Source organism: Trifolium pratense, linkage group LG7 (assembly GCF_020283565.1).
Source record: "Trifolium pratense cultivar HEN17-A07 linkage group LG7, ARS_RC_1.1, whole genome shotgun sequence".
NCBI classification, from domain to species: Eukaryota; Viridiplantae; Streptophyta; class Magnoliopsida; order Fabales; family Fabaceae; genus Trifolium; species Trifolium pratense.
The window spans coordinates 24957064-24972594 of record NC_060065.1 but is presented as its reverse complement, the minus strand read 5'-3'; the positions used below and the strand labels follow the sequence as shown (position 1 = coordinate 24972594).

The 15531-nt window shown below is 37.5% G+C and overlaps 1 pseudogene; it reads left to right on the top strand.

The window, feature by feature from the left end:
- LOC123896117 overlaps positions 1-14502 on the top strand; it is a 66832-nt pseudogene extending 52330 nt beyond the window's left edge.
- Positions 14503-15531: the final 1029 nt, after the last annotated feature.

Genomic DNA, 15531 nt, shown 5'->3' with positions numbered 1-15531 from the left:
TGAAGAAATTGTGGTAAGAAATATGTTTACATTCCTTTCATTCTTCATGTATGGTCTTCTTTTATTGTTAAGAAAAATAAGATATTTTGCATAATCTTCTTGGGTAGGAAAATCTAGAGCCAACATAAATGCATGCCAGAGATTGTTTAAACATTAGTCGCGCAGTCTTCTAGGTGGTTTTGCCAAAAAATAAAATAAATGACGATGCTACCGGTTTTGCAAAAATCGTATTTTTAATTGGTTAAATGTATGTGTACCATACTCAACTGATTACCCCAAGGGGGACATGGCAGCATCACATAGCAGAATTTCAGTGATGACAAATAGGAATTTTTTGCAGTACTAAACATGTCCAATTTCTTCTCATACTAAATATTATTTTACTTACTGTGTTAAAATTTGTAATACCCTTATCATAAAAGGCACTTAAATTAATGGAAAATATCTTGAGAGTGTATGTATTGTTGACTTTTCTTTGATGGAGTTGGGATCATTTGACATCAAATATAGTATTCTACCTTTAATCTTCTTATATGCATATATCACTGATATGCATATTGAAAAATGTTACACACTCACTAATATGCTTTTAATATAATGAGTGATCTAACCATGGAATGTGCAGCTAGCTAAAATGTTGGTTAAAATTAACCAATAGGTTGCAAAGACTCTCCCATTACCCAAAGATGTAGGATAAAAAAATAGAGGGCCCTGTATCAATGTTTGAGATTTATAACTGCTACAACAGACATTAAAATCGTTAAAAACATCTCCCTTTATTGCGTTAGAAGTAAAAGCGAAAAGAGTTTTATGGAATTGAACCTTCAATCCCTAGTTCTGTAACAAAGCAATACAGAAACAGAAGTCAAGGATGGAAATTACAGAAATGGTTGTCGTCATGGAGCAACAGTCATAACAGTCATAACAGTTAATGACTTTGTAACCCTCTTAGATTATGCTTACACTCGTGAACAAATTCTTATCATGGAGAAAACCATCCTAGGCAAACTTGAATGGACATTAACTGTGCCTACACCTTTCGTGTTCCTTGTCCGTTTCATCAAAGCGGCATCGGCATCGGTATCATCTGTGTCTGGTGTTCCTTCTGATCAAGAACAAGAACTACCTTTCGAGAACATGACTCATTTTCTATCTGAATTGGGGATGATGCACTATGCTACCTTAAAGTATTCTCCATCAATGGTTGCTGCTGCAGCAGTTTTTGCAGCAAGATGCACTTTGAACAAGAGTCCTGTTTGGAATGAGACACTGAAGATGCACACTGGTTACTCAGAAGAACAGTTAATGGATTGTGCTAAGTTGTTGACTGGTTTTCACTCTAGTATTGTGAATGGAAAGCTGAAGGTTGTGAGGGTGAGAACAACACTGTTTGATTCTACACTCAAGAATCAATCATACCAAAAATCAACAACAACAAGAGATTCTCAATGGCTTCAAGAATTGTTCATCAACAAACAACCTAGCGGTGAGTGTTTTCTTCAATCATCGTACTAATTTTGATGTTTCATTAATTTTTCTAGTTTAATCCTTTTCTGGGGTTCAATAATTTGTTCAAAGATTAGAACATTGAGGATTTGTAAAAGGAATTGAAAGGAAAAAGTTTCTGGGTTGGTTTCTTTTTCACGTGCTTTGTTCAATCATCGTACTAATTTTGATGTTTCATTAATTTTTCTGGTTTAATTCTTTGCTGGGGTTCAATAATTTGTTCCAAGATTGGAACTTTGGGGGTTTGGAAAGGGGATTGAAAGGAAAAAAATTTCTGGGTTGGTTTTTTTTCATGAATTTTGTTAATCTGAATGAAAGATCTTGCAAATCTTTCTTATATTATTTGTTCAATCTTTCTTTGATTAATTATGATTGTTGTTTTCTGATTTTTTGTAATGTTTTGAAATTGTAGAAACAAGCTTGTGCCAATGTTCCTACTGCTGCTGTTGATGGAGTTGCAGCAGTGGCTAAAAGAATGGCCCCTAAACCTGCTGTTCAGTAGAAAGTCACTGCAAAACCAAAGCCTGTTGAAGTCATTGAAATCTCAGATGAAAAGGACAGTGAAGACAAGACTGTGCACAAGAATAAGGAAGCAGATGTTAATTCCAAGAAAAAACCATCACGCACTCTTATTTCTGTTCTCACAGCCAGAAGCAAGCAAGATTGGTTCTTTTGTTATGAACCATGTATTAGAACCCCTGTTTCACCTATGTTAAGTTTTTGCCTTTTTTTCACTAACACTTATCATTACAGGTACTGATTCAACGAAGTACAACTTGTTCAAGGCATAGATGCAGTAGAAGCTGAAATCAAGAGGATGGTAAGAGTTTAGTTGTATACATATGACTTTGACATAAAGATGTGTTATGTTATGGATCATGCATTTTAATTCATTTTTGCTATGCATATGATTCTTTATGAATAATGAATTTGCATGTTCTTTTTAGTAGTTTTTGTTATGAGTATGTATGTACTATTAGGAATTTGAGTATTAGGAGAGCTTTAGAATTTATGATTCCGCTGTATATATGTCTTTTTCAAGAAGAGGAGTTGAATATATATGATTCTGGTGTACATCTCTTAGCTTGGCTATTATGTGAATTTTATGATACGTCATTCACAATTATTGGCTCTGGATAAGTCTAAATCCGTCGTAGATTATGTCATTGAATTTTTCTGTACGTTTTTTCTAGGCTTTGATCTGACTTTATGTGTCGAAACAATTAAGTTCGCTATAATATCAAGCGATGAGTTAAGTTTAATATTAATTCTTATTGTTTATTCTTCCCAATTTACAGAAAGAGGTAAATATATGAATGTTTGACTATGCCGGGTATTATAATCAGTTGGGGGTTTACTTCCCTTAATACTATATTTTTCTTACAGAGTCTTGTCCTGCATATGTTTTATTAAGTTTGTATCATTCTTGTGAATCTGTGTATGTTTTAGTTTTGTGCAGTTGCCTAAATTGTGTCATTTCATATTGACGGAAAATCGTTGCAATGATCCATTGGGTGCGTCGAATAATTCCCACTGTTAAATTGCTTAAATTTGGTCATTTCTAGTAAGACTAAATTGTGCCATTTCAGTCTTTGTTTGATACTTGGCTTGGCATCTAATTTTGCATTTCCTTTGAGTGTTTTGTGTGGTTGTTGGATGGCTTATGAATGCGTCGTGTGCTTTGGAGCCAGTGGCAGACTGAGGTTAACTACTTTCCATTTAATTCAGCTTTGGGATCTGTCATGTTTTTACTTGTTGTGTCCTGCTAGTCTTGATGATTTTGTGTTTGTGCATGAGGAACATTAGAGCTGAAGCATATAAGATTCTAAAGTATATCTTTTCTCCCTCCCCTTGAATGACGAATTCTATACTGAATTTTACTTAAGCTGCTTTGGTGCTTTATTTGATCTGTCTGTGGTATAGGTGGGGGGCCTAAATTTTGTACCGTTTCACATAGAGGACCAGAATCTCCAATTTGCTGTGACTTGTGACATATGTTCGCATTATTGTTATGCTTTCATTTGGTGATCTCCAATTGGTTGTGACTTCTACTGTGTGGTAGTTCTTCATAGCATGGCTCCTTGAGATTTGATTATTCTCTCTCTATTTTATTCTATCTTTCTCATGATTGTATATTATATCTCATTGGTGGTTTTGGTTGCTTTTTTGTTTCTGATGTTTTCTGTTCTTGATTTCTTAAACCTAATAAGCTGCTTTCCTTCTTGCTGGTTTCAATCTCAGAGTTTATTGTACCTTGAATAAGACTCAGCGGTTTTTGCAATGTTATAGGTGATGCTGTAGTGGGGGGAGGGAAATCGGTGAAAGAGAACGGTGCAGCATGTTAAGAAAGGAACCGAAGATCACTTCTTGATATTGGAAATGTGGTCACTCTAAAAGGTGTTGAAGTCAAGCCAAATTGCCCTGTCACAAGGTTCTTTTCCTATCTCTCCCTCACATTCTCTCTGATTTTGTGATTTTTTCTCTGATTTTGAGATTCCATCTCTGATTCCCTTTGATTTTGAGATTCTATCTCTAAATTCCCTATTTGATTTTGAGATTCCATCTCTGATTCCCTATTTGATTTTGATGATTCTTGTAGAAAATAATAAGTGAATACTGTTATATGTTATTCCTCAGCTCAAGGCTGGTTTAAATAGGAAGAGTACAAAAATAAAGGGAAATAATAGATAAGCTTAGAATCTCCTAGAAATAACAAACTAGGAAACTAAATATTTTCCAACACCCCCCCCCCCCCCCTCAAGTTGGTGCATAGATATCTATCACGCCCAACTTGCATATCAAATGCTCAAAGGTGGGTCTTGCTAAGCTTTTGGTCAAGATATCCGCAGTTTGCTGACTCGAAGTTACAAAAGGTAGACATATGATTCCGGCGTCTAACTTCTCTTGTATGAAATGTCGATCGATCTCAATATGCTTGGTTCTGTCATGTTGAACTGAGTTATGAGCTATGCTAATAGCGGCTTTACTATCAGAGTATAATTTCAATGGAAGCTCAATTTTTATCTTAAGCTCTTCTAGGACTTTGTGGATCCATAATCCTTCACAAATACCTTGAGTCATAGCTCTAAACTAAGCTTCTGCACTACTTCTTGCTACAACTCCTTGTTTCTTGCTCCTCCATGTCACAAGATTACCCCAAACATAGGTACAATATCCAGATGTTGATCTTCTGTCAGTGACTGAACCTGCCCAATCAGCATCTGTAAAAATAGACACATTTCTTTCACTATTCTTCTTAAAAAATAATCCCTTTCCAGGATTTGCTTCCAAATATCGCAGTATCCTATAGACTGCCTCAAGATGTTCCTCAAAAGGAGAATGCATAAACTGACTCACTACACTAACCGAGAAAGCAATGTCAGGTCTAGTGTGTGACAAATAAATCAGTTTCCCAACCAATCTCTGGTACCTTCCAGTATCAACAGGAACACTACCTTCTTCCCAAAGTTTTGCATTAGGATCCATGGGATTATCTGTTGGTCGACATCCACTCATTCCTGTTTCTTTCAATAAATCTAGAATGTATTTTTGCTGGGAAACTACAATACCATCTTTTGATCGAGCAACCTCCATACCAAGAAAATATCTCAGGGATCCCAAGTCCTTGATTTCAAAGTCTAATGTTAATTTCTCTTTTACTCTTGCCATTTCAACTATATCATCTCCAGTAAGGATGATATCATCAACATAAACAATTAGGACAGCAATTTTTCCATTTTGGGAGAACTTTGTGAACAAGGTGTGGTCAGCTTGTCCTTGAATGTACCCTTGTTTCTTCATGGAATAAGTGAACTTTTCAAACCAAGCTCTAGGAGACTGCTTTAATCCATACAAAGACTTATTTAGTTTGCATACATTTGATCCAAACTTGTCTTCAAAGCCAGGAGGAATGTCCATATATACTTCTTCTTCTAAATCACCATTGAGAAAAGCATTCTTAACATCCAACTGATGTAGGGGCCAATCTAAGTTAGCAGCAAGAGACAAGAGAATTCTAACACTAACAGTGTTCAATTTTGCAACAGGAGCAAAAGTCTATGAGTAGTCTATACCATAGGTTTGAGTAAAACCCTTAGCCATCAACCGAGCCTTGTACCTTTCGATTGACCCATCTGAATTATACTTCACAGTAAACACCCATTTGCATCCAACCGTCTTCTTGTCATCCGGTAGTGTCATAACACTCCAAGTTTTGTTCTTTTCAAGAGCTTTCATCTCCTCAAGTACAGCTTCTCTCCACTTTGGAACTTCTAGAGCAACCTGTACATTTCTTGGAATCTCTACACTAGACAATTTTGAGGTGAAGGCAGAAAAAGACGAAGACAAATATGAATATGATATAAAATTGGACAATGGGTATTTAGTGCAAGATTTAACAGGTTTTCTAACAGCCACAGGATCATCGATATTAGGAAACAAAATACGGCTCTCGGAAACAGAGATAGACTTACCTTTTCTTTTTTTAGGAAGTTGATCATCCCCCGGTTCAGATTCATGACAGTGTTGAGATGTGGACTCATCACTTTCTTTGTGATTCTTTCTCACAAAAACCTTTCCTTTCCAAGTCTTGTTTCCTGCTTCAAACCTATTATCTTTAATTGACTCATTATTTTGTGGCATTTCAATTAGATCATATCATTGTTTTCAAGATTCTCATTGTTTTCTTCATGAGAAAATGTAGGCTCAGATTCACCAAGTTCACTACTCATAACAGGAGTAGGATTAGATAAAGAATCATGACCATTTTCTGTTAGTGCAGAAGTATAAGTCTTAGAACTTTGTGATACAGACAAAGATAAATTATTAAAAAAACTCATGTACTCAGTTTGAAACGAATCTTCATTTAAATTCCCCCCCTGAAGATGCGTGTCAAAAAAAGGTTTGTTTTCAAAGAATGTAACATCCGTGGTGACAAACATTTTCTGGTTTTTTGGATCAAAACATTTATATCCCTTCTGAGTTGGAGAGTACCCAACAAAAACACATTTTATAGCACGCAGTTCGAGTTTGCTAATATTTTTATGTTCATAAACAAATGCAGTGCAACCAAAGATTTTTAAAGTCAAATCATTTGTGTTGAAATAGAAAATAATAGAGAACACAAGAGCATTGGTGAAAACCGTGTGTATTTGAGCATCACGGACATTCCATTATATAATACTAAGAGCATTAATTACAAGGGAATATTACTATGGAATATGCTATGCTAAGAATACTCTAGAATATATTTACAATAATATTAAATATCAACACTCCCCCTCAAGCTGGAGCATATAAGTCAAATGCACCAAGCTTGCCACATATGTAGTTGATTCTAGGACCTCGCAGTGATTTTGTAAAGACATCTGCCAATTGATCATTAGAATTGACAAAGCTCGTGACAATGTCGCCTGATTCGATCTTCTCTCTGACAAAATGACAGTCTATCTCAATATGTTTGGTCCTCTCATGAAAAACTGGGTTTGAGGCAATGTGCAGTGCAGCCTGATTATCACAGATAAGTGTCATTGGTCTAACATTTTGAAATTGAAGTTCTTTGAGTAACTGTTTCAACCAAATCAGCTCACATGTTACTAGTGCCATGGCTCTATATTCTGCCTCGGCACTTGATCTTGCTACTACATTTTGTTTCTTACTCTTCCAAGATATCAAGTTTCCTCCAACAAGTACACAATACCTAGAAGTTGATCGTCTATCAATGGGTGAGCCTGCCCAATCAGCATCTGAGTAACCAACTATCTGAGTATGACCTCTATCTTCATAAATGAGACCTTTTCCTGGAGCACCTTTGATGTATTTCAGAATCCGGATTACAGCATCCATGTGTTCTTGGCAAGGAGAATTTAAGAACTGACTTACAACACTGACTGCAAATGAAATGTCTGGACGAGTGACTGTGAGATAATTCAATTTTCCAACCAATCTCCTATATCTCCCTGAATCTGATAGAGGCTCCCCCTGATTAGGTAGAAGCTTGACATTTGGATCCATTGGAGTATCAACAGGCTTTGCATTCAATAAACCTGTTTCTTCAAGGATATCCATAGCATATTTTCGTTGTGAGATCACAATACCATCCTTAGATTGAGCTACCTCAATGCCCAAAAAATACCGGAGTTTACCAAGGTCTTTAGTCTGAAACTGATTCGAGAGATATTGTTTTAACTGAAGTATTCCCTGCTGATCACTACCAGTTATGACAATATCATCTACATAAACAATCAGATAAATGCATCCTTCAACAGAGTGACGATAAAAAACAGAATGGTCAGCTTCACTACGAATCATGCCAAATTGTTGGACTACAGTACTGAATCTGCCAAACCAAGCTCGAGGAGACTGTTTAAGACCATAAAGAGACCTGTGTAACCTACAAACCATATTAGATGACTCCCCCTGAGCAACAAACCCAGGTGGTTGCTCCATATACACTTCCTCTTCAAGATCGCCATGTAAAAATGCATTTTTAATGTCAAGCTGATGGAGAGGCCAATGCTGAATGGCTGCAATGGAGAGAAAAAGTCTAACTGAGGCCATTTTGGCTACAGGTGAAAAAGTGTCGCTATAATCCAACCCAAAAATCTGAGTATAGCCTTTGGCCACTAAGCGAGCCTTAAATCGATCAATCTTACCATCCGGGCCAACCTTCACCGTATATATCCAACGACAACCTACCAAAGACTTTCCAGGGGGTAGAGGAACCAGTTCCCAAGTACCACTGCTTTGGAGAGCACACATCTCGTCAATCATTGCTTGCCTCCACTCAGGGTGGGATAATGCTTCACCTGTGGATTTAGGAATAGAAACAGACGACAAAGATGACAAGCAAGTGTAATGTAAAGGGGAAAGACGACTGTAACACAAATCTATATAGTGTGGAGACGGGTTACGTGTTGAACGATTACCTTTACGGATTACAGGGGGCAGACTAGGCTCAGGTTGCGGGACCGGATCCGGTGACGGCGATGGCGTTGGCGGTGAGTCTTCAACAGCCCCTGGAATAGGTACAACAGAGGGTCGTGGACGACGCTGATATGTTTGTAGTGGTTTCGAAGCTGGAGGGTCAACCAGAGGTGTATCTGGTGGGACAGATGGACAAGGCTCAAGAGGAACAATGGTAACTTCTTGGATGGGTTCAAGATTAATTTCTTGAAGGGGTTCATGAGTCATGGTATTTGGCTCAAAGTATGGGACAGACTCAAAGAAGGTAACATCGGCCGATACGAGGTATCGTTGTAATGTAGGAGAATAACAACGATAACCTTTTTGTGACCGATGATAACCAAGAAAGACGCACTTTAGTGATCGGGCGGACAGTTTGTCGAGTCCAGGGGAGAGATTGTGAACAAAACATGTGGACCCGAAGACACGAGGAGGCAGCGGGTGAAGATGGGAATTGGGAAAAAGAACAGAATGAGGGATATTGCCATCAAGGACATAAGATGGCATGCGATTTATGAGGTAACATGCCGTTAAGACAGCATCCCCCCAAAAGCGAAATGGAACATTACCATGAAGAAGTAGGGTCCGTGTGGTTTCAATGAGATGCCGATTTTTGCGTTCTGCCACCCCATTTTGTTGAGGTGTATGAGGACATGATGTTTGGTGGAGAATACCATTTGAAACCATAAAATTTTGAAATTGATGTGACAAATATTCACGAGCGTTATCACTTCTTAAAGTACGAATAGACACACCAAATTGAGTTTTGATTTCTTGATAAAACTGCTCAAAGATAGAAAATAACTCGGATCTATTTTTCATTAAAAATATCCAGGTACAACGAGAAAAATCATCAATAAAAGTAACAAAATATTTTGATTGTAAAGTAGACATGGTACGAGATGGACCCCAAACATCGGAGTGAACTAAAGCAAAAGGGGACGAAGCCCGTTTATTGACTCGATCGGGAAAGTTACTACGAGTGTGTTTCCCTAACTGACATGACTCACAATGTAAACTAGACAACTTAGATAAACTTGGCACCAACTTCTGAAGTTTGGGAAGACTTGGATGTCCCAACTGAGCATGAATGGTAAGTGAGGAATCTGTGGCGGAGCATGTTTTGGAAGACAAAGATAGGTAGTAAAGGCCTTGAGACTCACATCCGACGCCAATCGTTCGTCCCGAACTCCGATCCTGCAAGGTAACATTATTATTAGTGAAAGTAACGATACAATCAAGAGAACGAGTTAGACGATTGACTGAAAGTAGATTAAATGGACAACCAGGTACATAGAGAACAGAGTCAACTGAAATTGAAGGTAGAATTTGGACAGTACCAATCCCTTGGGATTGAGTTTGAGAACCATTTGCAGAAGTTATACTGGGTAAGAAACCAGATGTAGAGAGAGAAGAGAAAAGACCTTTATTACCGGTAACATGATCAGACGCACCAGAATCAAGAACCCAAGGACCGAGAGATGATTGAGAGAGGCAAACAGATGAATTACCAGTGTGTGCAACCGAAGCAGTGGAACCGGAGTCCTGGTTACTCTGACACCACCTGAGGAAATCTTCATAGCTTGCCGTAGAGCCTTGGGAAGAAGGCTTGGTCTGAATGATGCGAGACTGATTAGTGTGAGTCATATTAACCCGACGTCGAGGAGGTTTGCCATGCAACACCCAACAATCATCAATATCATGTCCAGTTTGGTTACAATGCGTACACTTAGAATTGGAACGTGGTTTATAATTGGATGGCCCTCCTCGGTATCGATTCTTGTTATTTCCATATGATGCAAGGGCAGCAGTATCACCTGGTGCAGGGGTGATAGTAGGCTCAAGTGAATGTTTGGCAGGTACTCGAAGAAGCATAGCAGTTGCTGTAGACATATCCGGAACAGTTGCATAACCCAAAATCTGATCACGAATGGCAGAGTACTCTTCTGGTAAGCCATAAAGGGCAAGGAGCATGAAGAAGGTGCTACGTTGGTCACGTTCCTTCTCCTGTTCAGTTGTAGTGCTTGCAGCAGGAGGGAGAAGCTCATTAAAATCATGAAGTGCAGAATGAACATTACCAAGATATGTCGACATAGAGCCTTCTATCTTTTTCGAAGTAATGATATTCATCAATTTGTGACAAACTCCATAAAGATGCTGAGTGTCATTAGTGTAAAGTTTCTTAGCCTGATTCCAAACGGATTCACACGTGATATGAGGACGGAAGATCGGTTTGATATCAGGGTGAAGTGTCGATTTGATAACACTACACAACTGAGCATCAATCTGTTCCCATTTTGGTTTCTCGGCTGTAGCAATCGAATCGGACTTTGTAGTGAGATGGTCCTTGTAACCTTGCCCAGTAACCCATAATTTGATATCGGCGGCCCAACTATCGTAATTTGAACCGTTCAGTTTCTCTGTAGAGAGAGGAGATGTAACGTAGTTGGTAAAAATACTCTTGGAACCATCAGAAGTTTTATCAGCAGCCATTGTAATCCAGAAGCAGTAAACGCCACGCACTTCGGTATAAATATGGGCTGTTTGTGAAGGAACACGTATTTCGATCGATCGAAACTGAAAACTGAGATCGGATATGGAACCAGAACGAAGAGACGAGTCCGGCGATCCAAACGGCGGCCTGAACGGCGGCCGGACGCGCTGTCACGCGCGGTTACGGCGGAGGCGCGTGGGCGAACGCGTCGGTGAGAAAGACGGCGCGTGTGAGCGCGTGACGGCGAGGTTGCTGACGCGGTTTTGGGGACAGGCCGGATCGGGGATTGCGATTCGGATGGTGGGGTTGTTTGCCGGAAAAGTCGTCGGAATGGGCGGCGGCTGTGGTGGCAGTGGCGGGAGGGGATGAAAATTGACTGAAAAATTGCCGGAATAATCACGGCAGCAAATAAGGGACAAACTGGTGGTAACACACAGTTTGCCGGAAAAAAATTTCAACGGAGGACAGTGGGTCCCCCGGTTAAGCACGGTGTAGGGTTGCCTCTTAATAGGCTCTAGATACCATGTTGAAATAGAAAATAATAGAGAACACAAGAGGCATTGGTGAAAACCGTGTGTATTTGAGCATCACGGACATTCCATTATATAATACTAAGAGCATTAATTACAAGGGAATATTACTATGGAATATGCTATGCTAAGAATACTCTAGAATATATTTACAATAATATTAAATATCAACAATTTGAAACACGATCATTAGGAAAACATTCTTTGAAAATATGAATTGGAGTTTGAAAATTAAGAACTTTGGAGGGCACTCTGTTAATTAAGTATGCAGCAGTTAAAACCGCTTCACCCCACAAATAATTTGGTACTTTACTTGCGAAAAGTAAAGCTCTAGCCACCTCCAACAGGTGCCTATTTTTTCTTTCTGCAACTCCATTTTGTTGGGGAGTGTTAGGACATGAACTTTGATGCACAATTCCATTTTCACGAAAAAAATCACTCAACATTGTGTTAAAATATTCTTTGCCGTTATCACTTCTAAATACTTGAATATTTGTTTGAAATTGATTTTGCACCATTTTAATAAAATCTTTTACAGCCTGACAAACGTCAGATTTCCCCTTTAACAAGTACACCCAACAAACTCTTGAGTCATCATCTATAAATGTGATAAACCATTTTTTATGAGAAAGTGTACTCGTTCGGTTAGGGCCCCAAACATCACTATCATTAACATAAAAAGGTTTTGATGGTTTGTAGGGTTGTAATGGAAAATGAGAACGATGATGTTTTGCAAATTCACATGTTTCACATTTAAACATAGACAAATCCTTATTACGAAATAACTCAGGAAATAAGTGTTTTAAATAAGGAAAACTAGGATGACCTAATCGTGAGTGCCATAACATAACATCATCATCATTATTATTCAGAACTAAAAAAGATTCAAAGCATGAACTTATTGGTTTGGAAGGTAGTTGTGATTCAGGTTCAATGTCGAAGTAGTAGAGTCCTCCACTCTCCTTAGCACTAGCAATCATCTTCCCCGAGTTCAAATCCTGAAAAACACAATGAGTACGGAAAAAATTAGTTTAACAGTTTCTATCTTGGGCTAATTTACTGACAGACATGAGACTACAAGATAGATTTGGGACATGAAGAACATCTTTAAGGGTTAGACTTGGAGACAACACAACCGAACCTTTACCCGCAATGGCTGAAAATGATCCATCTGCAATTTTTATTTTATGGTTACCTGCACATGGACTATAAGAAGAAAACAGAGTAGAATCACCTGTCATGTGATCACTTGCACCTGAATCTACTATCCAAGCACGACTGAGAATGACACTAAAAAGGGAAGAATCACCTGTCTAGTTGTTCCATCGTGAATGAAAGCTGAATTGAAGAAGACCATTGCGCTTGATCAGAATTACTGGCTTGGAATGTATGACCCTCACCTCCACCTTTGTTCTTCTGATTTGAAGTTCGCGGAAGACCATGTAATTTCCAACATTGGAAAATAGTATGTCCCAAACGATGACAATATTTGCATTCACGACGATATTTGAAAGTGGATGATCATCGTCGAGAATAAAAAAACGGCATAATTAATAATCTTAGCCAACTAGCACCGGAAGCAGCAAAGAAAAAGTAACGCCGGTGAACAGTGTACATGAATAGTGCGTGTGAATAGTATTTCTGGTGAACAGTACGAACGTGAACAGTACCGTCGATGAAACAGTGTTGCCGAATGAACAGTAGCGTATGAACAGTGCCGCACACAAAATCAGTTGTCGTGATCAGACCGTAAACACGACGGCGGCTAGGGTTTTGCGGAAGCGAGACCCCCAAAACCAAGAGCTCTCGATACCATGTAGAAAATAATAAGTGAATACTGTTATATGTTATTCCTCAGCTCAAGGCTGGTTTAAATAGGAAGAGTACAAAAATAAAAGGAAATAATAGATAAGCTTAGAATCTCCTAGAAATAACAAACTAGGAAACTAAATATTTTCCAACAATTCTTTTAGTAGTTTTTGTGCACAACTACTTGGCAATGCTCAAGCAGCAGCAGGTAATGAGAATAACAAGGTTCTCTTATATTATTTGTTGAATCTCTTTTTTTAATTGATTTAATTTAGTTTATGTTATTCATTGGTAGGTTAGTGATGATGACCCCCTATTTGATTTTGATGATTCTTTTAGTAGTGTTTGTGCACAACTACTTGCCAATGCTCAAGCAGCAGCAGTTAATGAGAATAACAAGGTTCTCTTATATTATTTGTTGAATCTCTTTCTTTTAATTGATTTAATTTAGTTTATGTTATTCATTGGTAGGTTAGTGATGATGATTGTTTTCTGATTTTTGTATTGTTTTGAGTAAGATTTACACGGGTTTGGTATACCACAAAAGTTTCCTACTTTTTCAAACACTGAACCTTTTTTTTTTTTTAAACAAAACTCTGAACCTTTTTAATCACCGTCTTAAGTGTCTTTTGTGGACGAATCAACCTTATACGTGAACCATAATGTTCAGTTCGCTGTGTTACATATTTTTTCTAAGCTTTAATTTGGTGATCTGTACTCATATTTGAATTCTTCACATTTCATTATAGTTGTTTCAGCATCCACACTTGATTCCTTTGTGAAAGCTTATGGTGAGGTTATCATATTCTTCCAGTGCTGAAGTTTTTGTAAGTTTGGAATAACTTCCATTCCCAAGGTAAGGATTTTCGACAACTTGGTTAGGTGATGTAATGGTGTTTTGTTATGATGACCTGTTTCATTGTCCCACAAACTCCTCTTGTATTGAAGTAGTAGGCTTAAATTGTGTCGTTTCATATTGAGCACACCATGATATTAAATTGATAGTGAGGATATGATGTTGATCTATAGTTCATGATTTGTTACTTATTCTTAGGTGTTGCAGAAGAGGATATGGTTTTGATTTAAGTCTTGATATGCTTTTCTCAGAATCAAACTTTTCTTGACTCTTCTTTTACCCATCAAGATTTTGTTTTGTATAATTTTTTGATATAATTCTTTGTTTGGTAATCGAGAGACGCGTTTATCCGTTTTGCAGCGGGCTAAGAGATTTCGATGTCTAGAAATGCGTTCATAAAATGGACAAGAGCACAGAGCCAATCGTTTTAATTTGGTGATCTCTAGTAAATTCTTTTTGTTTCAATCTTTATCGATTCGGAGAGCATAAATTTCATGATTTGTTTTTTATTCTTAGGTGTTGCTGGAGAGGATATGATTTTGATTTACGTCTGGATATGCTCTCAGAATTCACACAATCAAACTTCTCTTGACTCTTCTTTTACTCATCAAGATTTTGTTTTGTATTATTTTTTGATATAATTCTTTGTTTGATAATCGAGAGATGTGTTTCTCCGTTTTGCAGTGGGCAATGAAGTTTCGATGGAATGCCTTGATAAAATGGACAAAGAACACGGAGCGTAAAGTTTTAATTTGGTGATCTCTAGTAAATTCATTTTGTTTCCATATAGTTTTTTTGATATATCTTGTCAAACTATTGAAAATAAAAGAATATTAAGATATTCGTTTACCCATTTTGCAGCGAGTTGATTTTTGGATATCAGGAACAATTTGATATTATAATAAAAACGATGATAGCTACAGATGCATAATCAAATTTCTTTGATCATTCATTCTTTATGATTTTTATTTTTGGGCTTTGATTACATTACACTCAAATTGAATCGTGAACCTGTTTTTCTGCAGCATGGTTTATCAAAATCAAAAAAAATGTTGATCTTTCATCAAGGCATGGATACCTCAAGTTTTGATTTGCTTCTCTCTTTTTTAAATATTTTAGTTTTCAATAACTCCATCGCTTTTGAATGCATATTTTCTTGATATTTTATTTCCTTCGATATTGTAGGAAGGTAATTTGTGAACACCGATTCCTTCTGTTACTATCTTTCTTTTGTTTGATATCCATGTTTTGTATTCTTATTATTATTTTTGATATTCATGTTTTGTTTGATATTCATGTTTTGTATTCTTATTCTTATTCTTATTCCTTCTGTTACTGGTTCTATCTTTCTGCAATGTAGTTTGTTTTGAGAC